Source organism: Bison bison, unplaced genomic scaffold (genome assembly GCF_000754665.1).
Source record: "Bison bison bison isolate TAMUID 2011002044 unplaced genomic scaffold, Bison_UMD1.0 scf7180017864029, whole genome shotgun sequence".
NCBI lineage: Eukaryota > Metazoa > Chordata > Mammalia > Artiodactyla > Bovidae > Bison > Bison bison.
In genome coordinates, this window is record NW_011494601.1 from 4179036 (window position 1) to 4204220 (window position 25185).

The following is a 25185-nucleotide window of genomic DNA, read 5'->3' on the forward strand; positions in this document are numbered from 1 at the left end:
CAGAAAAATAAAGTCTGACACTGTTTCCCCATCTATTTCCCATGAAGTGATGGGACCAGATGCCATGATCTTTGTCTTCTGAATGTTGAGCTTTAAGCCAACTTTTTCACTCTCCACTTTTACTTTCATCAAGAGGCTTTTTAGTTCCTCTTCACTTTCTGCCATAAGGGTGGTGTCATCTGCATATCTGAGGTTATTGAGATTTCTCCTGGCAATCTTGATTCCAGCTTGTGCTTCTTCCAGCCCAGTGTTTCTCATGATGTACTCTGCATATAAGTTAAATAAGCAGGGTGACAATATACAGCCTTGACGTACTCCTTTTTCTATTTGGAACCAGTCTGTTGTTCCATGTCCAGTTCTAACTGTTGCTTCCTGACCTGCATATAGGTTTCTCAAGAGGCAGGTCAGGTGGTCTGGTATTCCCATTTCTTTCAGAATTTTCCACAATTTATTGTGATCCACACAGTCAAAGGCTTTTGCATAGTCTAACAGAATGTGGTCCACTGGAGAAGGGAATGGCAAACCACTTCAGTATTCTTGCCTTGAGAACCCCATGAACAGTATGAAAAGTCAAAATGATAGGATACTGAAAAGGGAACTCCTCAGGTCAGTAGGTGTCCAATATGCTACTGGAGATCAGTGGAGAAATAACTCCAGAAAGAATGAAGGGATGGAGCCAAAGCAAAAACAATACCCAGTTGTGGATGTGACTGGTGATAGAAGCAAGATCCAATGCTGTAAAGAGCAATATTGCATAGGAACCTGGAACGTCAGGTCCATGAATCAAGGCAAATTGGAAGTGGTCAAACGAGATGGCAAGAGTGAATGTCGACATTCTAGGAATCAGCGAACTCAAATGGACTGGAATGGGTGAATTTAACTCAGATGACCATTATATCTACTACTGCAGGCAGAAATCCCTTAGAAGAAATGGAGTAGCCATCATGGTCAACAAGAGTCTGAAATGCAGTACTTGGATGCAATCTCAAAAACAACAGAATGATCTCTGTTCGTTTCCAAGGCAAACCATTCAATATCACAGTAATCCAAGTCTATGCCCCAACCAGTAACGCTATAGAAGCTGAAGTTGAATGGTTCTATGAAGAGCTACAAGACCTTTTAGAACTAACACCCAAAAATAGATGTAGAACTTTATGGGTCAATAAATAATGAAAAAGCAAACACACTTAATTTGCTCTTTGCTGACTTTCCGGAAGCCCCACCTCATGGCTCTTCTGAGTCACACCAACTTCCCTTTGTCCTGGAGGGTTCCACTATCCTGACTATGGTGTTTATGCTTCTTTATAATTTGCCATATATGTGTATTCACCCTGAACAATACAGTATTGCTTAATTCTGATTTTTTTAATAAATAGAAATGTACTGTATGTTTTTAAAAAATATGTCTTAATTTTGTTTGAGAAATCCAGCATACATTTATATGCAATGGCAGTCTGCTACATTTTCCTTTTGGTATAGTTGTCCATTGTTTGAAGTTACCACATTATTATTTATCCATTCTGCTATTAATGAACATTTGAGTAATTTTTGTTTTGGAACTGTAAGAATTATGTTTCTATGAATAGGTGTTTTGTTCAACCTAGAAGTAGAATTGCTGAATTCTAGGGTAGGCCTATCTTCAATTGCAGTATGCAGTGCCAACCTGTTTTCTAAAGTGGCTGTACCAAAATTATACCCCTACTCTCAACATGAGAATTCCTTTTGCTTCACACCCTCACCCACACTTGGCGTGATCAGTTTGAATAGTACACGTTTGTGTATTTTTGTAACTCCTGGATACTTGTCATTCTTTGTACTTTTGTACTTATACATTCTGGTGGGTACAGAGTGATATCTCACAGTGATTTTAATTTGCATTTCTCTGATACTGAATGGAGCTGAGCTCCTTCTGTGAATTGCTTGTTCAAGACTCTTACCATTTTTCTATTGGAATATTTGCTTCTTGCTCTTTGGTAGAAGTTCTTTTTGTATTTTGGATATGATCCCAATACCACTTATATGTGTTGCAAAGATCCTTTTCCAACTTTTAAATGGTTGTTTTTGATGGAAATGTTCTTAATTTGCTGCTACTGCTGCTAAGTCGCTTCAGTCGTGTCCGACTCTGTTCGACCCCATAGACGGCAGCCCACCAGGCTCCCCCGTCCCTGGGATTCTCCAGGCAAGAACACTGGAGTGGGTTGCCATTTCCTTCTCCAATGCATGGAAGTGAAAAGTGAAAGTGAAGTCGCTCAGTTGTTTCCGACTCTTAGGGACCCCATGGACTGCAGCCTACCAGGCTCCTCTGTCCATGGATTTTCCAAGCAAGACTACTGGAGTGGGGTGCCATTGCCTTCTCCGGTTCTTAATTTAATGGGGTCCAAATAGCAGTCTTTTCCTCGTTTGTTACAGCTATCTGTATCCCAGTTAGGAAATTTTCTCCTACACTGGATCCATGAAGACAGTCTCCCATATTATCTTATAGAAGTTTCATTGTTTTATTTTACCTTTAGGTTTATAATACACCTGGAGGTGATTTTTGTATGAAGTGTGAAGTGTTATTTCATCCCCCTTCCCATAGAGATATCCAATATTACAGTTTTACTTATAAAAATATTGTCCCTTTTCCACTCTCTTATAGAGCCACACTTGTTAAATTGTGTGTGTGTGTGTGTGTGTGTTTGTGCGTGCATTGCAAGGCTTCTGTGCTGTCTATTCTGGTCTTTGGATCTATTTGTCCAAATTACTGTGCTTTTAGAACAAATCTTGATATTAAGTACAGTGTGTTCCCCCAACTTTTTCTTCTTGAACATCTGAGCTATCACATTAGTTTGGGTTCTCCAAGAAGCACACCAAGATGGTATTTGTTCAGTTGCTCAGTCATGTCCAACTCTTCTGTAATCCTTTGGACTGTAGCCCACCAGGCTCCTCTGTCCATGGGATGTTTCAGGCAAGAATACTGGAGTGGGTTGCCATTTCCTACTCCCGGGGATCTTCCCAACCTAGGAATCAAACCTGCATCTCTTTTATCTCCTGCATTGTAGGCAGATTCTTTACCACTGAGCCATCGAGGAAGCCCAAGATGGCATTAAACATTAATAAGTAAATTTTATTAAGGGAAATGCTTATCATCATACCCAGCTATATTAACACCAGTTCCTTAATGTCACCTATTACCTTGTCCAATTTAAGCTAATCGTGGCTTGTCTTGGTTTTATCATCATCTGCCTGAATGGTTCACTGCATTGGTGAACTCAGTAGAAAGTGAATATGAAATCTTACTCACATGCTGCAGTGTGTGCAAAGGACGCCTAAGCTCCAGCTTCGTACCTATCTGCTAAATCGGCTAAGGTGCCCCTTCATACGCTGGTCTAAAGCCCTTTCCTTGGCTCTTGACTGTTCACATGAGCAACACTCTCCCACAAACAACACGCTCTTGTCAGACACAATAATTTTCACCTGGGGAAGACATGTACGGCGAACAGGGGTCGGGGTCGGGGAGGAGCTGGGTGAATCAGCAGATCTCTCTGTGGGAGACACATGCCTCCCCCCACCCCACCCCCACCCTACCCCTGGGAAATTACTGCTCCACCCAGCCTTTCTCAGAGAGTGGACCGTGTGACGGAAAGTGCACAGGATGGTTCTAGCTGGGACACAGGAGTGATAAGAGTGTCTCACAGGTGAGATAGTTATTCCTCTTTCAACTCTCCTCAGTACTTCTGCGGAGAAGGCAATGGCACCCACTCCAGTACTCTTGCCTGGAAAATCCCACGGGCGGAGGAGCCTGGTAGGCTGCAGTCCATGGGGTGGCTGAGGGTCGGACATGACTGAGCGACTTCACTTTCACTTTCCACTTTCATTGCATTGGAGAAGGAAATGGAAACCCACCCCAGTCGTTCTTGCCCGGAGAATCCCAGGGATGGGGGAGCCGTGGTGGGCTGCCATCCATGGGGTCGCGACAGAGTCAGACACGACTGAAGCTACTCAGCAGCAGCAGCAGCAGCAGCAGTACTTCTGACCACATTAAGAAAAATCTTGTTTGGAGTTTGTAAGTTTTCAAAATGGCTGTAACCTTTGTTCATCTTTGTATAAAGAGAACACTGGGCTACAGACAGTGTCTGGTTAATATTTAATCAATTGTTTGCTTTTCTGTTGTTTGTTTTTGCGGTCATCTCCTAAGTGGTAGTGAACTCTTGCCAAGTTCCAAGGAGTGTTGTGAATTGGTCCTCACCAACAACCCCATGAGAGAGTCCTAGGTCCCCTGTTTTTCAGATACAGAAGCTGAGGTTCAGAGGATTTTAGTAAATACCCAGAGAGTCACAGGGAGAAAAGGGCCAGGCTTGGATTCAATCCAGAGCCCATGTTCTTAGCAGCTACTCCCTACCATCTCCTTTGGGACAGTGATACTAAGTTTCCTTTAGAAATTATTTAAATTAAAGCTAATTTAAATATAATTTTTAAAGTAAAATGTGGCAAAAATTGAGACAAAAGTCCTGGGAAGATCCAAGTCTGGGAAACATTAGTTTAGCCCAGGCTAAACCATCCTGCCCCGAGCGCTGTAAGTCTCCAGCTCTGTCTGGGTCACTGCCAGGAGACAATGAAGAGCCAGCTGGGGTGCAGGGGAAAAGCAGGGGCCCATTCTGGTCCCCGTTTAAAGGTCGTTGCAGGGTAACCCATCTGGACATGGGCTGATGTATATCCTTTTATCTCTTTCATACTTTTTACCATGTAATTGTTTTACCCATTCAACAATATGGTAAAATATGGTGATGATATAACAGCATAAACCAGAGCTTTCTCAGCAAATGTAGTGGAATTGTCAAGAGGGGTTGTGAGGATGAATGAGTTAATACAGGTCAAGTATTTAGAATAGGGTCTGGCACTACATATATGCATTTAAGGGCTTCCCAGGTGGCACTAGAGGTAAAGGACCTGCCTACCAATGCAGGAGACATAAGAGATGTGGGTTCAATCCCTGGGTTGGGAAGATCCCCTGGCGGAGGGCATGGCGGCCCACTCCAGTAATCTTGCTGGAGAATCCCATGGACAGAGGAGCCTGGTAGGCTACAGTCCATACAGTCGCAAAAAGTCAGACATGACTGAAGTGACTTAACACACACACACACGTGCACTTAGAGGGGCGTTTGCGGTGAGGATGGTTAAAGGAGGATGAAAATGGGCTGAGGGCTAGGGACCAGGAACTCTCTGAGTCCTGGAGGAAGCAAATCCTTAATGAACTCTAACCAGTGGCAGCTTCACAATTGATCAGTCTGATGTGTTTCAGGTGGTGGCACAGACCTGCCAGAGCCAGCTGCTACTGCTGCTGCTGCTAAGTCGCTTCAGTCGTGTCCGACTCTGTGCGACCCCATAGACGGCAGCCCACCAGGCTCCCCCATCCCTGGGATTCTCTAGGCAAGAACACTGGAGGGGGTTGTCATTTCCTTCTCCAGCCAGAGCCAGCTGGGGAACCCCAAACCATTCTGCCCTGGTGCCTGGAGAAGCAGCGTCTGATGGAGGGCCAAGCACCACCAGAGGCAGCGCACGGAGCAGAACAGTAACGGGTTCTTGTATCAACATTCGTCAGACACCTACCCTGTGCTGAGAGCTGCACAAAGCTGGCTACCGAATCGAGTATGTGTTGTTTCTTGAGATGGGTGCCATCAGGCAGAAGTGGGCTCTTAAGGCTGGCAGAGTTGGATTCTTCTAGACCTCTGAATGAGTCAGCCTAAGACCAACAGGACAGGATTAGGCAGGGACCCAGGCTGCCCGGTGAGACAGGTGCTGAGAGCTGGGACGTGCTTCCATGCGCCTGCTGAGCTGCAGCACTCTGCTGGGCACCCACAGACCTGCCAGTGGCTCCAGAGCAAGGCCTTGTATAGAATGAACATGCGCATGCCGTGCTCTAGTTATCTAACTGCACAAATACTTTATCCCTCCGGGTCTCAGCTTTCCCATCTGCAAACTGCAATTTGTTACAGCACCTACCTTCCAGGGTTGCTGTGTGGACCAAATTAGCTAAGGCAGGAACGATGCCTGCTGCTGCTGCTGCTAAGTCACTTCAGTCGTGTCTGACTCTGTGCAACCCCTGATACGGCAGCCCGCCAGGCTCCCCCATCCCTGGGATTCTCCAGGCAAGAACACTGGAGTGGATTGCCATTTCCTTCTCCAATGTATGAAAGTGAAAAGTGAAAGTGAAGTTGCTCAGTCGTGTCCGACTCCTAGCGACCCCGTGGACTGCAGCCTACCAGGCTCCTCCATCCATGGGATTTTCCAGGCAAGAGTACTGGAGTGGGGTGCCATTGCCTTCTCTGAGGAACGGTGCCTAGCACTTAGCAAATGGTCAATCAGTGATAGAGTTATCTGTTATCAGATCATTATTATCAGCTGTGTCATCTCTGCTGTACTAAGGGCAGGGCAGGGCTCTAGAGCTTTATTTGACAGGTTAGAGGAGGCTGCATGGAGGTGAAGTGATTACCCTAGGACACAGGCTGCTAGAGGACAGAGCTCTGTTTGAAGCCCCCGTACCCCCTTCACTAGGTGATACATCCCAGGCATGATGTGACGTCCAGCCTAGGGGTCCTCTGAACTGACCACAAAGAGAAACTATGAAGTTCAGCACTTAGAGGGTAACTGGGACCCTGTATGCTCGAATAGACAAGGATTTGTTTTGTTTGATTTACATCACTGCTATGGACAAAAATGTGGCCAAAGCGTTCATCTGGACAAGGGCACAGGATTAGTAAACTAATGAGGATGGACTTTATCTATACCTTCACGGCTAAAGCGAATCATCTAAGTTTTAAATGAGATGCTCCTTGAATTTCCATACATGTCTTAGGTACACACAGGCTCAGAAAAAGGTCTTCAACAGCGTGAGACCCACATTGGCAGTTTAGCACGCGGCTCTGGAATCACACTGCCTTGGTTCAAATCCTGGCTCCACCACTTCCAAGCCAAACTAGGGGGATTCCTGGCAGGCATTGACCTCCTCCTGGGTAAGATGGTGATGATAGAGGCATCTGTTTTGCAAGGTTCTGTCAATTCAGCTGAGGCTTTGCCAAGGCTATGCTATATAAAGTACTTAGCACAGGGTCTGGCAAACAGGCTGCTGCTGCTGCTGCTAAGTCGCTTCAGTCGTGTCCGACTCTGTGCAGCCTCATAGATGGCAGCCCACCAGGCTCTCCTGTCCTTGGGATTCTCCAGGCAAGAATACTGGAGTGGGTTGCCACTTCCTTCTCCAATGCATGCATGCATGCCAAGTCGCTTCAGCTGTGTCTGACTCTCTGCGACCTTATGGACAGGCTCCCCTGTCCCTGGGATTCTCCAGGCAAGAACACTGGAGTGGGTTGCTATTTCCTTCTCCCCTGGCAAACAGGAGGTGCTCTGTAATGAGACCTATTACCATAATTAAGACACAGAATCTCACTTAGACTTACAAGGCGGTACCTTTGCAGCCCAAACACCAACAAATCATTCTCCCCACTTGTGGACATGATTGATAGCTCAGTCTGGAGTGCTGGCATCTAAGCTCCTACATGCCTCTTATCTTCTGGAGTCAGCCTCTGCCTCTGTGTGTCTTTATATCCCCAGCCTGCACCCTCTCCCTTCATGACCTGGGCCCAGTGCTTGGCACAGTGGGGTCTCCCTAATACCTATCCCCTCGAGCTGAGTGTGTCATCCATCAACTAGGGGAGGGTGTTTCGGAGGACCGGCACAGTGGCAAGGCCTGGGTCCTGGACCAAGAGAATGAAGCTGGGAGGACCCTTTAGACAGACACCTTGCTGAGACTTCAACAAGGCCCTTTTTTGATTAAAAGTGGTACTTTCAGGGAACTCTCCAAGCATATCATAATTGATGGGGTACTAATAGCACACACCAAGATTTAATACAGCCAGACTGGGTAGATCCTTGAGCCCCTTCTGAATCAATTTTCATCTCAAGAAATAGGAATAAAAAATACTTGTTCCTTTAGGGTTTCGTAAGGATCAAATTAAATGATGTGTGATGTAAAGACTTTCTCTCTCTCTCTCTCTCACACACACACACACGGTTTACTAACAACTGATTTTCCATCTTCCACCCTGACAGGCTGGTGGGAAGATAGGGAGGTCTACATTTAAGTCCCTTGGCCCTACATCACTTTGATCCTGTCAAGCTCCCCTCTTGACTACAGCCTCCAGGAAGAAAAGCCTGGCACGCTGCTTACTGGGCAGGAGGAGATGGATCATCAAATATGGTGGTGATGATCCTAGTGATTCATCACCTCAGTAGGGTGAAGCCAGGAGTGTGACATCCCATCTCAGGTGGGAGATCCACGAGCTAAAGGTAATCCCTCTCTAAGGGCAGAGACCTCAGAGGTGAGTGCAAAACACAGCTCAGGTGCTTGCTCTGAGAGAGGAGGGCCCTGCTGATGGCTCCACCCCCCTCTCCTGTGGGGTCTGACGACTCCACCCCCCTCTCAGGAGGGGTCTGATGACTCCAACTCCCCTCTCCTATGGCGTTTGATCAGCTCCAGTTCAGCTCTTTAGGACTCTGTCTCCTGGGCTTCTGAACTGGCCCCTGCCAGACTCCAGTTCTCGCCTTGTCAGTTACAAAGCTGTGACACAGAGTCGGATGCTTGGAAAATCAGAAGTCACCCTTGACACTCTGACTCCAGAGTCTGAATGTTATACTCCTACCTCTTTTTGTTGCCACCACTTGGATGGAAGGAAAGAAGGAAGGAGGAAGGCCCTGTTCCAAGTTGTGAGGATGGGATGAAAGACTCCGTGTGTGAAACTGCCTTTGCACATTCAAAATATCAGAATAGACTAAAACCATTGCCATTGTTAGACTGAAGCTTGTCTCCTTCAGAAAGAAGTTTGTCTTCTCTATGCTGGGCCTTCAGAACCTCTGACATCTTGAGATTCCCGAGGCTTTTCCAGCCTCTGGGACTCTCCTTACTCTCCAAGCTCTAAGGCTTTTCTCTCTCTCTGGCATGTGAGGGACATAGGACTCCACCTCAGAAAAGGGAGAGTTGGAGTTTCCTGCCTTTGGCAATCTTGCATCTCTGTGTGACCTTGGGCAAGGCGCCCACCCACTCTGTGTCCACAACCACCTTGGTCTCTGATGAGAAGGTCACCCTACCCTGCTGGTCTCAGGGCTGGGAGGATGCGGGAGAGCCTGTGTGTAAATCAGGTACTAGATCCCAACACCTGAGTCCTGACATTGCCTGATGCCACAGAGACTGACGACAGCACAGACACAGAACACTTCCTTCACCAAGAGTGTTGTGTTGGACTGGGCTGCTTCAGAGTTTAATATCTGTTTACAGGTTGTTGTTGGGTTTTTTTTCTTTTGCAGTAAAACTTGCATATAATGAATCTTATTACTCCAAAATGCTCTCTCATGCCTTGTCCCAGTCATTCCTCTGCCAACCCCAGAGGTAATTGCTGTTTGTTTTTTTTTTTTTAATATTTATTTATTTGGCTGCTCTAGGTCTTAGTTGAGACATGTGGGATCTTTGATTTTTGTTGTGGAATGTGGGATCCGGTTCCCTGACCAGAGATCAAACCTGGGCCCCATGCATTTGGAGCTCCAAGTCTAAGCCAGGAAAGTCCCTGTAATTGCTGTATAGATCACTTATTTTAGCCATAAATTAGTCTTGCCTGTTTATGGGAGACTTTGACGGGCATTGCCAAGGGTCCCCTGAAAGATGGGGACCCATCTTTCAGTCTCCTCAGGAGAACAAGAGAGGCTTGGGTCTAACAATTTCTACCTTCTCTTCTTCCACCTCTCAGCTTCTCCTACATCTGACAAGCAACACGGAGTAGAGCGGGTGTTTGGGAGTTTGAAGGTGGCCCACCTTCAGGGAGCTTGCACCCTTCTGCCTGCCCCTGGGACTGGGCTGGACATAATTCCTGCTGTGTCCCTTTCTAGGAGGGTCTGATTGGCATCCCCCAGTGCAGGCTTTCTACCACCATTTGCAGGATTGCCAGGTGGATGGGAGCAGGCAGGGAAGGCAGGGCTGTCACCTTCTAAGGACTGTCAGAGGCCAGTGGACATTGGTCCCAGGTCACAACACCTAGTTGGTTGCTGGTGGCTCTGACCCTATAGTGAGGGGTACAGGAGATTTGAATCAAGTCTGAGCTGGAAAGTGGGAGCTCTAGATTACTTTTGGCTTAAAATTCTGGTGAGGAGCCATGTTTTACCTTTTTGTTTCAGATAGGTTGAAAAACAAGAAGGAAATACAAAATCCACCTCTTTGCATGAATATTATCCTCAAGTCTTAGAAAATTCCCACGGGTACGTAGCTTGCCCTGAGGCCAGACTCTCCCAGTGTCTGCTGTCCCCTGGGGGTGGCCAGAGAAGGCGTGCATGTGCCAAAAGCCAGCTGGAAGGATAGAAACTGTGATTCCAGGGGCTCCTGAGAGGTGCAGAATGACATGACCTTAATCGACCTTTCCTGGTTGAAGGAAGAGGCCCCACAGCAGGGGAGCTGGGAAGAGGGTGCAGTGCGGTGCTGGAGGCTTCCTGAGCAATCAGACAGGGTGGGGGATGGCTTCACTGCCCAGCAGGCAGGACCTTGCTGCAAAGCCTGGAAACCATCACCTCCTGCTGTCTGTTGGTCAGGCCTACTTGGGTGTGGACTGATTAGGAGCTCGGTCAAGATGAGAGAAAAGAGTCTTATGACCTGGATCACAGGCGAGGAAGAGAGAGCAGCAAGGACACTGGGGCCGGCGAGGAAGGAAGTCAGGGAGGGTGTAGCTGGGAGCTGCCCTGAAGAGTCCCCTGAGTTGGCAGATCCCTGAAGCTGACAGAAAGGAAGCAGGCCCAGGACGGGGAGAGGTCAAAGGACTCTCCTGGCAGCTGGAGGAGCCCTGAAAAGGCCCGGTGGCCAGGCTACAAAATGACAAGAGTAGTGGAAAGAGAGACCTTTTTTGCTTCCTGTTGCAGGATTTCATGAATGAGTGTGTGTGTGCGTGTGTGTGTGTGTGTGAGTGAGAACCTTGGGGGCTGACCCAGGAGCTTCAGGGTTACTCTGTGTCAGAGGCTTCCCCCAAATTTAGGAAGCCCTTCTGTTCTGTGTTCTTCAGGGCTGACACAGCCCCTCTGTGGCCCCAGAACTCCCAGCACACAGCCAGGTTGCGCCTGCAAGGCCAGCCGCGGCGGGAGGCCACCTGGCCTGCTTGGCCTCTCCCCTCCCGTAACCCAAATGCAAACTCAGAGAGAAAAAACTCTTTCCCTCCAGCTGGGACCTCAGAGTCACCAAGCACCTGTCATGAAACTCAGACTTGCCCTGTTCTGGGCACCAGTGACCCCCAGAGCTTGGAGCTAGACAGCACAGGCAGATGGCCAAATCCTACCCATTCAACAAAAGGGGGGAACAGGGCTGGTGTGTTGGGGTGGGAAGGGTTGTTATTGCTGAGAAACATGAAATAAGCACTTTCTCATTTTGAGTAGCTGGAGCTCTCCAACCTTAGACTGTAGAAACTCACTAGAGAGCTAGTAAAGGCTCCATCACTGGTAATATCCAGGCTGAGACTGGATAGACGCTTGGCAGGGACCACGTGTGTGTGTGTGTTTCAGAGGAGGAACAGTTGTGTGACCAGCACCAGTTCACACAACTCTTGTAGGCTTGCACTAGATTCATGTTTCCCCTCCATGTACCGTCCTGCAGACTTTTGAAATATCGGGTACCCATTTAATTATATATATATATATTTTTTTTTTTTTCTCTTTAATTCTTTCTTTTGGACACAAATACTTGTTTAAAGAAAACTTGCAATCAGTCCCATGAACAACAACCAGAATCGCATGGCATAAATAGACGGTAGTGGTTAAAATCATCATCACAGCCACCACCACAATCTAAAACAGTGTTATCAAATCCTGGCTGGGTACTATCGTCTGCCTTGTTGTCTGGGTCAAAATGGAGATAGCAAGTTAGATGATAAAGAGAGATCCACTCCCCAAAAGACTTCCCTTAAGATCATTAGAAAAGATGGACTTCCCTGGTGGTGCAGTGGATAAGAAACCTCCTGCCGATGCAGGGAACATGGGTTCGATCCCTGGTCTGGGAAGATTCCACGTGCTGTGGAGCAACTAAACCTGTGCACCACAACCACTGAAGCCCTTACACCTGGAGCCTGTGCTCTGCAACAAGAGAAACCACCACAGTGAGAGGCCCGAGCCCAGCAATGAAGAGTAGCCCCCACCCGCCACAACTCGAGAAAGCCCATGCAAAGCAGTGAAGACCCAGAGTAGCCAAAAAAAAAAAAAAATCCAGAATGAATTAAAAAGTGAACAGGCTGCTCCTAAGTGCTTCCATCCAACACCTGCTTGTATGGACATCACTCCCCCGACTTGGACCAGTTGTTGCCCTTGGTTGTCTCCTTCTGCTGCAGCCTCACATGGCCAGGGAAAGACGCCTGTGACCCCTGTTCCACTGTCTGTAAAATAAGGTGCTTGGCTGGCGAACCCTTGCGAGGGTCCCTTGCAGCTCTGACATTCCTCCCACCTTCACTTTTACAGGATTTCACTCTTAAACAGGATTGTTCAACTCCTGTGTGATTCTCAGGGTGGGCTTTCAACAGCCATTGTCCGAGCAGGGAGATGGACTCCACTGTAGGTACCTGCTGGCCCTGCAGAGAAAGCCTGCTCTGCTCCTAGGCTTCCATCTCCAAACTCCCCAGAGCCTCCCCCACCCACCCTCAGCCCCCACGTCCACACTTCTGAGTCTGGGTCTGGCTTCATGTAAGCTAAATGTTGTTTTGAAAAATAGGATTCCATTAAAAGACATTTTCTTCTTGGAAGAAAAGCTATGACCAACCTAGACAGCATATTAAAAAGCAGAGACATTACTTTACCAACAAATGTTCATCTAGTAAAAGTTATGGTTTTTCCAGTAGTCATGTATGGATGTGAGAGTTGGACTATAAGAAAAACTGAGCACCGAAGAATTGATGCTTTTGAACTGTGGTGTTGAAGAAGACTCTTGAGAGTCCCTTGGATTGCAAGGAGATCAAACCAGTCAATCCTAAAGGAAATCAGGATTTCCTGAATATTCATTGGAAGGACTGAAGCTGAAACTCCAATATTTTGGCCACCGGATGCAAAGAACTAACTCACAGGAAAAGACCCTGATGCTGGGAAAGATTGAAGGCAGGAGGAGAAGGGGATGACAAAGGACGAGATGGTTGGATGGCATTACCAACTCGATGATGGTGATGAGTTTGATCAAGTTTCGGGAGTTGGTGATGGACAGGGAAGCCAGGCGTGCTGCAAAAAGTCGGACACAACTGAGCGACTGGACTGAACTGAAAGGATGGCTGTCTGCCTCCTTACACAGGCCTCTGAGATGGAGCCTGTTCTTGTTTGATTGGCCCAGGGGCACTTGCAATAGAAGGGGCAGGTAGGGGGAGTCAGTTTATCAGAGTGTGAGACAGAGAAGCAGGTTTCATTCGGGTCTTTGTTTATAACTTGGAAAAGTGTTTTCAAATTTTTTTTTCAACATGCAGTCAGCAGGGGGATGCCCTGTTAAGAACAGAGCCTGTGCCAGAATATGGCAACAGCAGCTTGAAGCAAGGTCATGATGTGAAAGCTTGGCTGGAGGAAGGAAAGGTAAATTACTAGGTGATTATGCACTTCACATAGGAAGAGTTTCTATAAGGAAATCCTTTAAACAGGCAATCCCTGGTGTGGTCAGGTTTTAGTACGATGACCATGTTTCAACCAGATACATTTCAGGGATAGATTTCCTCCTGAAACGACTAATCTCCTTTCTGACTCTATGGTTTTGCCTATTTTGGGCGTTTCACAGAAATGGAATCATACACTATGTGGTCTTCTGTGTCTGGTTTCTTTAACTTAGTATAGTGTTTTCAAGGGCCATCCATATTGTAGCATGCATCAGAACTTCATTCTTTTTTATGGCTGAGAAATAATATTTCATTGCCTGGCAAATCCCATGGACAGAGGTGCCTGGTGGGCTGCAGTCCATGGGGTTGCTAGGAGTCGGACATGACTGAGTGACTTCACTTTCACTTTTCACTTTCATGCATTGGAGAAGGAAATGGCAACCCACTCCAGTGTTCTTGCCTGGAGAATCCCAGGGATGGGGGAGCCTGTTGGGCTGCTGTCTCTGGGGTCGCACAGAGTCGGACATGACTGAAGCGACTTAGCAGCAGTAGCAATAGTGGTATAGGGCTTCCCTGGTGGCTCAGATGGTAAGGAACCTCCTGCAATGTGGGAGACCTAGGTTCAATCCCTGGGTCGGGAAGATCCCCTTGAGAAGGGCATGGCAACCCACTCCAGTATTCTTTCCTGGAGAATCCCATGGACCGAGGAGCCTGGCGAGCTATAGTCCATAGGGTCGCAGAGTCAGACACAACTGAAGCGACTTAGCACGCATGTAGGAGTATGCCAAGTTTTATCCAGCTATTCATCAGTTGATCAATATTTGGATTGTTTCCTCATTTTTGGCTATTGTGAATAATGCTGCTCTGAACATTTGTATACAAGTTTCTGCATGGACGTGTGTTCTCAGTTGCATTGGTATGTGCCTAGGAGTGGAATTGCCAAGTCACATGGTAATTCCGTATTTAACTTTTGGAGGAAGGGACAGACTGTTTTCCACAGCAGCTGTACCCTTTTGCATTCCCGTGAGCACTGTCTGAGAAATCTAGCTTCACAATATCCTCACCAACACTTGTCATTGTCTGTTCTTTTGTTTTAGTCATCCTAGTGAGTGGGAAGTTGTATCTCCTTGTGTGGGCTTGACTTGCATTTCCCTAATGCAAACCTGGGATTTAACCCCAAGTCTCGCTGGGCAGGGAGCAGGCCACTTGTAGGTCTGGGGCCGTTTTCTCCCTGACTGGGGTGGGCGGGGCACGTCTTCCAGGTTTCTCCCTGTGGAGGGCGAGTGGCCCATAAACAGCTGTTTTCAGTACTTTTCTTTCTGTCATTTGAGACCAGACCCTGGAAGTGCCTCTGAACAGGAGTCAGAGGATGGAGAAACACGTCAAGGACCCTCAGATTCCAAGACCCCAGGCTGTGAGAGCTTTCTGCAAAGCAGCAGGTGGGTGGTGCCTGATGAGTCTTGATCCTGGCTGTGCCCCACTGCCTACTCAAGGCCGGCACCTAGTAGGCATTTGGGGAACACCTCTTGAATGAATGGGCTGAATGTGAGAGTAAATGCTACCCAGTCCAACCCTTTTATTTTACAGGCAGGAAACAGGCCCAGCTAAGTCAAAGTTTATAGCCAACCAGTGGGAGAAGCAGAGATGCAGGCCAGCCCTCTGGCTGTGCAGTTGAGAAGAGGTGTTCCTTCCACAGCCCCAGATGGCCAGGGCCTGCGGGGTGTGTCTCCCAGAGGGACCCACTGTATGCAGCCCCTGTCTCACCTCTCCCCAGCTCCCTCTGATCTCCAAGAACATCTGCTCATTAGCAGCCCAACTTGGATAGTTGGGAGGCAGAAGGAGCCAGTTAACCTTTGCAGTTTGAAATGCTTTCATGGGAGGAAGGAAAGAAGGAATGAGAAAAAGGAATTCTTGACAATTATGTTAATAGCTGTAACTAATTAAAGACTTACTAAGGACCAGGCACTGTGAGCGGCTGCCTTGCACATTTTAATTTTTATTCATTATTCCTAAAATATATTATTGCCCATGGTCAGATGGTTCTGGTTGCTGCCCGAAACAATGCAGATGATGAAATCTTTCTAAATAGAAATGGGGAGAAAATATAGGTGGGCCCAGGTCCCCTAGACTAGTGCTCAGCCCAGCAGAGGGACTGGAAAAGTTCCCACCGTGTGAACTGCTGGCTGTCCGTGGTCCCAGGGCCTGTGTTCCCATGGCAAGAGCCGGACACCTACATGGTCTTGGCTTCAGATCCTAGTCCCAGCACGTGCATCTGACTAGTTCCCTTTTAACACCTAGAAGCAAGTTGATGATAATCCCTACCTCCCAGCCTTGTAGAGAAGACGGAATATGTGCGATGGAAAGGGTCTCAGGTCCACAGCTTGGCACACAGTAGGCATTTGGCAGTGGCTGGTTCTCTTTTTTTCTCCCACCTACAAACCAATGTCTACTTCCAAGAAAGAGGGTAGCCTTGCATCCTCTTCCCCCAAGGAAGCAGCGTTTTAACTGATATCTCTTAGAAACCACAGGCTGAAGGCTGAAAAAAATGTATTTCAAAAGGTAATTTGGAACCCATGTAAAACCACCAACTTGTACATCTAAGAAAATTGAAATGTCCTGCCATTTTTCAGCTGATGTAGGACAGAGCCTTGATAGAGATTTCCCCAAATGTAACAATTCTGAAGATGTGCATGACATTACCAATAGTAAATTGTGAAGCTGAAAAGAACTTTTCTAAACTATCAGTGGTTTAAAAAAAAAAAGTATTTGGGAGAGACATGTAAGGGCAGAAGGGCTTCCCCAAGATAAGTCCCTTGCAGGGCCTTACAGACCCTTAATGACTCAGGCAAGTTTTGTTGCTGCATCTTTTCCTCAGCTGCCTTTCTCAGCCTCCTGAGTGGGGAGAATAAGTTCTCAGACACACCTGTGCAGTGGTTGAACGGGAAGTCCTGACCTGCCCTGTAAACCTCTTGGGGCTCAGGACGCCCTGCAGGTGCCCTGCGTGAAGACTGGGGCCAGGAGAAATGGGCAGTGGAGGCTGCTATTTGGGGCTCGACTTGAGGAAGGCTGCTTCTCCTCTGGCACTAGGAGAAGGGAGTGGGGTGTTGCAGTCTCTTATTGCCGTCTGGACGATATGGGGAGGAAGATAACAATGATTTCCTTCACTGAATGTCTACCAGATGAGACAAGAAGTCCCAGAATGCCAGAGATTAACATTCTTATCACCCTTGCAGCATGGGGACTCTGAACAGGTTAAGTCTGGCTTCAGAAAAGTACCAAAGAAAATAATGTTGCTTGTGCCTGAGAATTGGGGTAAAACTTACATATGCTCCAGATGCATATTACTAACATATTATGTGCAGCGTAATAACTGGATCTATGCCCGCTTGTTTTTCCTTTAATGATGTAACGGATACTGGTTAAAGAGCAGTTTAAGAGGGTAATTATAAAAATTATATATATATATATATACTTTAAATGTTTTACTAATTTAGTCAGTAGGAGCATATATTACTTTGTTTTTTTATTTTGTATTGCAGAAAATCTTAAACATATACAAAATAGAATAGTATAATGACCCTCATGTGCCCACCATCAAACTCTTATGAATTGTAGCCAAGTTTGTTTCTTTTATATCTGTTCTCCCAACCTACTATTACTTTGAAGCAAATCTCAGATGTAAATAATTTTACTTCATCTGTAATATTTCTGTTTGCATCTGCTACAGGCTGAACTGTGTCTCTCCAAAATTCAAATGTTGAAGCCCTAGCCCCCAGGGTGATGGTTGTTGGAGATGGGCCCTTTGGGAAGTAGCTAGGGTCAGCTGAGGTCACGAGGGTGGGATGCTCATGATGGGATTAGCACCCTTGTAAGAGGTGACATCAGAGAGCGTGCCTCTCTCTCCAGTGACAGGCATCAAGGAAAGGCCATGTGAGTATCTGCTGAGAAGGGGGCCACTTGTCACCCAAGGATAGCGCTTTCACCAGGCACTGACCTTGCCGGGACCTTGATGTCAGACTTCTAGTCTCTCAAACCGTGAGAGAGAAATTCCTGTTGCCTAAGCCACCCAGCGTGTGGTATTTGGTTACAGCAGCCCATGCTAACTAGTACTGCATTTCTAAAAGATAAGGGTTCTGTAAAACAACCAAACATAACAATAACATTATCACAGCTACAAAATGTATCATTGAATCTTTCATTTCATCAAACAGCAGCAGATGGACTTACAGGGGGGTGAACGCCCTTCTCTGGGGTGCACAATCAGCTTAGTGCCATCCTTTGCTGCCTTCAGTGAAAACCACATTCGTAACACGTGATCTACAATTTGCAGCTTCAGTTTTTTAATGCGGAATGAGAATCTAAAGATATTTTGGAAGATGTGATGACAGGATCCTCCAAAGTAGTTATTACCCTCCCCCACCATTTTTTATAGTTGTCTCACTCACACCTATTTTGGCATCATTTGGGTTTTTTTAGAAGCACACTTTTATCAAGCATTTTCAAGGCATTCACCTTAGCATTCATAGAAATGACTCACTTTTATACTCAGTTTTTTTGCTTTGTTTTGTTTTTGACCACACTATGAGGCACGTGGGATCTTAGTTCCCCGATAAGGGATTAAACCTGTGTTCCCTGCAATGCATGATTGGAGTCCTGACCGCTGGATCACCAGGGAAGTCACCTTAATTGTTTTATAGTATTTAGTTACGAATTAGCAATAACAAGTATGACTGGCACACATGTGTTTGAGAACAAACACACGTTGATTCCTTCTAATCATCCTTCTCTAAGAAGAGTCTTGGAATGCTGGAGAGTGGGTTGTGGGCATCATATAGTGGGTTCTACAGAAGCATTAAGAGTATCAAATGATTTGGAAAGTCTGTTAGGAAAAGACTGATTAGGTGAGCTTCTTCTGGGTTTTTTGAACATCTTTTTACGTGATCACAAATGGTTCCACACCATTCATTTTATATATTGAATAGTGTCCATTGTACCATGTATCTTAACCCACATGTTTCTTATCTGTGGCCAAAGAAATTATTCCCGGTTTTTGCCTGTTTTGTTTTTGGCTGGTATACCAAATGCTTCCATGAGCCTTCACAATCAGTCTATCTCCAGGACACATTTCTTAGTTTGGAATTGGGTCGAACAAAAGATAGATGTATTTAAATTTTTTTTATTGATACTGAAAATTGTTCTCCAAGATTGTCACACTGATTTATACTGCCACCCACTATATGTAAGAGTGTGTATTGCACACCTCCTATTACCAAACATTTTCATTTTTACCAATCTGATAAAATTTAGTATCTTGTTTTTATTCTAATTTCTTTAATTTTGAGTGGGGTTTACCACTTTTTATGTGTTTCATGAGTATTGGCACTTGTTTTTCTGTGAAGAGTAAGTTCATATCCTTTGCTTGTCTTTTAAACGGATTTGTGAAGCTGTATTTAAGTTCACAATATCTGCCCTTTGGTTTTCTATGTGTGACATAAATTCACAGTGAGGCTGCGATGGTTGAGTATTTGTCGAAGGAAAGTGTACTCTGTCTTCTGATGTGTGGCATTCTCCTGGGAGGAGGTTGCCAGCTAGGGCTCCACGTTCCAGCCCCTTTTAGGGTAGGTGGTGCCTTGTGACTGAGCTACAGCCCGTGGGCTGCGAGCAGGGATGATACACACTAGTGGGCGGACCCCAGCCCATTAGCATTTCCCAGCAACCCTCCTCAGCGATGCCAGTGGTCGAAACTGACACGACCCCTGCCAGCCTCGCCTCTGGATGAAGCCAAGGAGAGCTGCCCTGCACTGTGCTGTTCATTGAAACCACTAAGCTGGAGCCATTATACATTTTAGGGTCTATCTAGTAGTTAGCTTCTGCTAACTGGTACACAAAATACTTAGCAAGTAGCCTTTTCTAATTTTTGAATTAAATATATGTGCTTTTTTTTTTTTTTACCTTTTCTTTGCTATTTATTTTTTCACCATATAGATTGAGAATTTTTCTTACATAGTCTTTTTTTTTTTTCACCTCCAATAACTGTTGGGTTTTGTGTTATGCCAGGAAAAGAAAATCACCCTACCCCAAGATTATTTTTTAAGTCAAATGTGTATCTTTCTAGAACTTCCAGGGTTTACATTTTTCTTTAAAATTTTGCCCATATGTAGTTTATTTCAATGTAAGGTGTGAAGTTTCCAGCTTCATTCCCCCATCCTCCCAGTAATTAGGCTGATTCCCATACCATTTGATTGATTAATCTAATTTTAATACTGATTTGAATTGCATTTTATTTATACCAAATTCCAATATGCATTTGGGTTTATATGTGGACTTGCTTCTGTTGAGTTTGTCTTTTAATGCACTGTCCCAAAGTTTTTAGTTATTGTAGATTTACAATGAATACTTATAAATACCTGGTGAGGAAATCTGTTTTCATTTCCCCCCATCATTTTCCTGACAAGTCTCATATCTTTGTTTTTGCAGATAAACTTTAAAGTAAGTTTGTCTTGTCAAAAGAAATCATATTGCTGCTTTAACTGGAATTGCTTTGAATGAGGAAAACTGAAATTTTTACAGCACTGAAATTCTGTATTCAAGAATTTATAATTTTTCATTTATTCAAATATTATTAAAATTCCTCAGTCGATTGTTAAAAGTTTTTTTCATACAACTCCTGGACAGTTCTTGTGAAATTTGTTCTAAGGCGTTTTATTATTTTTCTTGTTATAAATAAGAACCTTTCTTCCAGTAGACTCTCTAAGTGGCTGTTGTTTCTTCTTGTTTGAAGAAACCGCTCAGTTCAGTTCTCTGCTTTGCTTTTAATGTTTTTCAGTTGAATTGCACGTATAGTCATATCATCTGGAAATCGTATCGCACCTGCTTCCTCTTTTCTAATGGACTTGCCTCCTGTTTTTCTCCTTACCTAATTGCACTGGCTTGTACTTCCATAATGACGTTCAACCATGATGTTGGTGGCAAGAATCTGCCAGCCAGTAGGAGGAAGTCTTTCGCCCTCTATTGGCTGCTGTCGGACTGTCCCAGAGGAAGGCAGGGAGTTTGCTATGGGAGGCCTCCGGAGGACAGGCAGTCCTGCAGGAAAGGCCCGCTCTGAGCACGCTCTGTATATCAGTAACCCCAGCCTCCTCAGCTCCCTCCCCTCCCGCGGCTCCACCCTTCACAGCGCTGATCCCATGGCATAGAGTATAGTGACTGTCTGTCTCCTCCATGAGAACAGAAGCTCTTCCAGGGCAGAAACAGGTCCTCCTGTTACCCTCCAGCCTCTTGCCCTGCCTGTCACATAGGAGACACACAATCAGTATGTAGTGGACGAAAGGACCCCACGGCAGACAACCTTAGGCTGTCTCTCTGCTCTGGGACAACCTGGAGGGAGAGAGTGTGGAGGGAGATGGGAGGGGCACTCAGGATGGAGGGGACACTTGTACACCTATGGCCGATTCATATTCATGTTTGACAAAAACCATCACTATATTGGAAAGTAATTATCCTTCAGTTAAAAAAAAAAATGTCCTTAACAACTCTGCCTCCCATTTTTCAACAGCCCTTTCTGGTCAAAAAGCCCTTTTGTATACATTATCTCACTCTATCCTTTCACTGAAAACCCTGCCTTCTTTTCCTTCTCTTTTTATAGATATGGAAACAGAGGTTCAGAGAAGTTAGGCCTCTGGCTCGAGGTTCCTCAGCTAATACGTGGCAGAGTGGGGTCCTGCCATGGCCTCTGGCTCTTTCCACTGAGCTGCACTGCCGCTTGGTTGGCCACCCTTTGGAAAGCAGCGCTGGAGATTTTCCATCTTGATGATGAAATGTGCCTTATAAAGAAGCTGTTGGCCCAGGGGGAAGAAGGGAATGGGTGAGTGGAGTTGTGCTCCCCAGAAGCTGCCACTGATTTTGCCCCTGCCAGCAAAGGGTAGGTTGGTGTAGGGGGTCTGGGAACATGGGGTAGGGCTGGAGGTGGTGGGGGTGGTGGGTGAGAAGGGTGGCATCCTGGACAGTTCTTAATGCATTACCCAGATAAACAGGCCTCGGCTGCCGCGTCTTGGAGCCCAGACAGTGATGCTGCTTTGGCCCCCTGGGTTGGTGGTTCTCTGGAGGGTAACACAAACCTCTGAGTGCTGGCCACTGGCGCTCCCGGAACACGCAGCCCTGTCCTAGTCACGTAGGGATGGCGCAAATGAAAGAGGAAAAGCACTCAGTCCTTACCCTCAGGGGCCCACATTCTGGAGCGAGAAATAATTTAGCATCTACTGTGTGGCCCGCCAGAGGCTGGTCACCCACCTACATCACATTCACTTAGTCTTCACCACAGCTTGACAGTCAACTCTAAGGATGTCCACAAACAGAGTCTCAGACAGTGAGGGTCACAAGCTGCCCCCCGCTCACCAGTGTCAGAGCTGGAGTCCCAGCCCCGGGCTGTGATGCCTTCACTCCTTCATTGCCCCTCGCTGTGTGCTCGAAAGCAGACAGAGGGATCCAGAGTGGCAGCACTGGGTCCCACCAGGGGATGGAACCAGTGAGGCTGTCCGGAAGGCAAGCTGGAGGAGTATGCGGGGCCCCGGGGGAAGGCCGAAGGGAGGCTGTAGCGAGCTCTGAGCGAGCTGGGTAAATACTTTGGTCTGGTAGGGAGAGCTGGGGGGGATTAAGCCCAGGCTCTCTCTGTGTTAGAGGGTGACATCTGAGTCAGCAGCCCCGAAGGCCACGTTCCCTGAATGCTGACCTTGGCGAAATGGTAATAAAGTTTAGCTACTTTTTCATCCCCTTCCTGAGCCCAGATTGGCTTCTGATCCCATGAGGCCTCGCGGTCAACCACAGCTCTCCTCCTGTGCCTCTGTGGATAGTCACACCACTGAAGTGGTCCTTGGAGCCCAAAAGCCGCCCCCCGCCCCCAGGTTGTCTGTGGAGAAGGAATCACTAATGTGGGTGTTCAGGTGGTGGACAAGCTGGCAGGATGGTCTCCCGGCACCCCTTCCTGTCTGGGGGGCCACCTCTGCCTGCCCCACTGGGGGGTCCGTGGGCTCAGGAAATTGGGGGCTCAGTGGATGACTTCCTTCCCCCCCGGATGCTGACTTGGCGACAGCGCTGCTGGTGACCTTTTCCTTCCCTGGCCCTGGTACGAGGCCTGCTGGTGTCGTCGACTTCCCTCTAACCAAGCAAAGTGGGGCAGCGATCCCGAGTGGTGGCCCACCGTTAGGTGACTGGATTTCACTATCAGGATGGAAAATCTTCAGGGGTTATTATTTTCCAAAGGGCTGGGCACCTCCTGCCCTCATCTCCATTAGTGCCTCCTTGAACGCAATCCAATATCCTGGTGAAGATCACAGTGAAACCAAATCTGGTGTCTGCCGCCTCGCCTTAATCCCTGTAAGTCTTGAGCCCATCACCGAGACCTGACCCAGCATTGGCCCCCTGTGGCTACATCCTAAAATGACTTGGCTTGACATGGACAATGAGGGACAAAACCTGAGGCCACTGCCCTTAGGAATTTGGTCCCTCTTAAGCTGTGGGTAACAAGCAATCCCCAAATACAGACACCCTCGGCAAGCAGGAAAACCTCCTAGTCAAGGATAAAATTGACATAGAAGGGTCCTGACAAATTCGACGATGGGGCTCTGAACTATAAAAGAGTGGAGGAGCCAGGTCCCCTTAACCTTTCCTGAGTCCAAGGGCATCATTAGCTTCCTAACCCCTGTCTGTTTTACCCCCGACTCTTTCATCTACTCCAGAGAACAAGGACATCGGATTAGCACTATGGAGCCCTATGACATTTCTCATCAAGATTTATACACTCATCTTGTCCCCACCCCTTTCATCCCTTCCCTTTCCCTCTGCTTACAGAATAGGATCCTCCCTGCTTCTGCTTCCTATTTGACCCATTCCTCTAGACTAAACCCAGTTTCTACTCCCCTAGGTCTCACCAGATGCTCCCTGCTCTTTCAGTTCTCAGAAGGCCAGGAATATTTGGAATATGATTAAACCTGCCTGCTTTCCTGCTCCTGCCACTCTTTTGCTCCTTGTTCTGTTGACCCTGAGCCCTTCTAATTAGATTACAAACTCCATGAGGACACATGTTCTCCTTCTCTGTTATCTTTTTCGTGCCCCTGTGTCTGCGGCAGGCTTGGCACTTGGTTGAGAATTTTGAATACTTGATTGATAGTTTTTGTTTTCTATCTCAAGAAATCATTCCAAGTTGCTTAAGGAGAAAAAAAAAAAAACACAGAGAAGGCAAAACAGAAGAAATGTAATCAGGAAGCATTTGGATATTTTTCACAAGATGTTCTGAGAGTGTCTGCCGCTGTGTAAGCGTGGGCATGCTTGCCCTCGTGGGTATACATGTGGTACTTGGGATCCAAGGCAACATTAGGTTCATTAAGAAGATGCTTGCTGACCACCTGCACGTGGACGCATTCTCACAGTCCTGAAGTTTCCTCGTTTGAGATGCCGTTTGCTTCACGTGCTGTAACGAGCCCACAGTAATGACAGGGAGCTGAGGTTGGAATGCCTAATAAGCTGTGGATTAAGAAACGATGTGATAGCATCTTGCAGGTTGTAATTAACACGCGATTCTATTATGTCGTATCAGAGCTTTGTCTTCTTGCTGACAAGTAATTCCCCCAAATAATCACTTGTCTTTCAGCATCCTAATGAAAGGACTAATCATAAAGAGCTCCCTCCTAGAAAGGCCAGTGGAACAATCTGGGGACAATTACACGAGCACCAGTAGCTGCTGGGCAAAATTACCTGGATTTGAATACATGGTGAGTGAGACCAAGTGAGGGGAATGAGGCCTTGGCTGGGCATTCAGGCAGCACCTGCCTGTGACTGCTGGCTTCTGGAGTAGAAGAATCAAGCCCTCATCAGGAGGATTTGAAAGAACTCGAATCATTTTTTTTTTCCCTTAAATGATAGTAGTCATGATTATCCGTAGAAAAGTTGGAAAATATAAACAAGATCACTACCAACATCTTGGTTAGCATAATCATTGTCATCACCGATACCACCACCACCATGTTCATCATCATCAAAATTGTTACATTTAGGAGCTCATCCTCCATCCCAAATACTTTGCGAGGCACTTGAATGCTATATCTAGGTCTAACCAAAATCTTACAAGGTGGGTAGTTATAGTTCCGCTTTATACATGGAAAGGCCGAGTCCCAGCTCACACAGAGCAATAGCAGCTAGAGGTGGACTTTCAGTTCAGGTCTGTGTATCTAAAACCTGTGTTGCCACGCCTGTTTTTGTCCTCATTTTTAAGGTGGGATAATGACCCTCTCTCTTCTAAATAGTTGTGAGAGTTGAAGGAGATGGTGAATGTGAAAGTTCTGCAAATCATGAAGTCTTGAATAGATTTAGGGCTTGTTAGACAGTGTCTCAGAGAAGGCAATGGCACCCTACTCCAGTACTCTTGCCTGGAAAATCCCATGGATGGAGGAGCCTGGTAGGCTGCGGTCCCTGGGGTCGCTAAGAGTTGGACATGACTGAGCGACTTCATTTTCACTTTTCACTTTCATGCATTGGAGAGGGAAATGGCACCCCACTCCAGTGTTCTTGCCTGGAGAATCCC

At 46.6% G+C, this 25185-nt stretch overlaps 1 long non-coding RNA gene across 1 annotated transcript; it reads left to right on the forward strand.

The window, feature by feature from the left end:
• Positions 1 to 3615: 3615 nt before the first annotated feature.
• Positions 3616 to 24432, forward strand: LOC104984460. Its single transcript, XR_824751.1, has 4 exons — positions 3616 to 3677; positions 14945 to 15052; positions 21256 to 21531; positions 24256 to 24432. It is a non-coding gene; the product is annotated as an uncharacterized LOC104984460 (long non-coding RNA).
• The last annotated feature ends 753 nt before the right edge of the window (positions 24433 to 25185 follow it).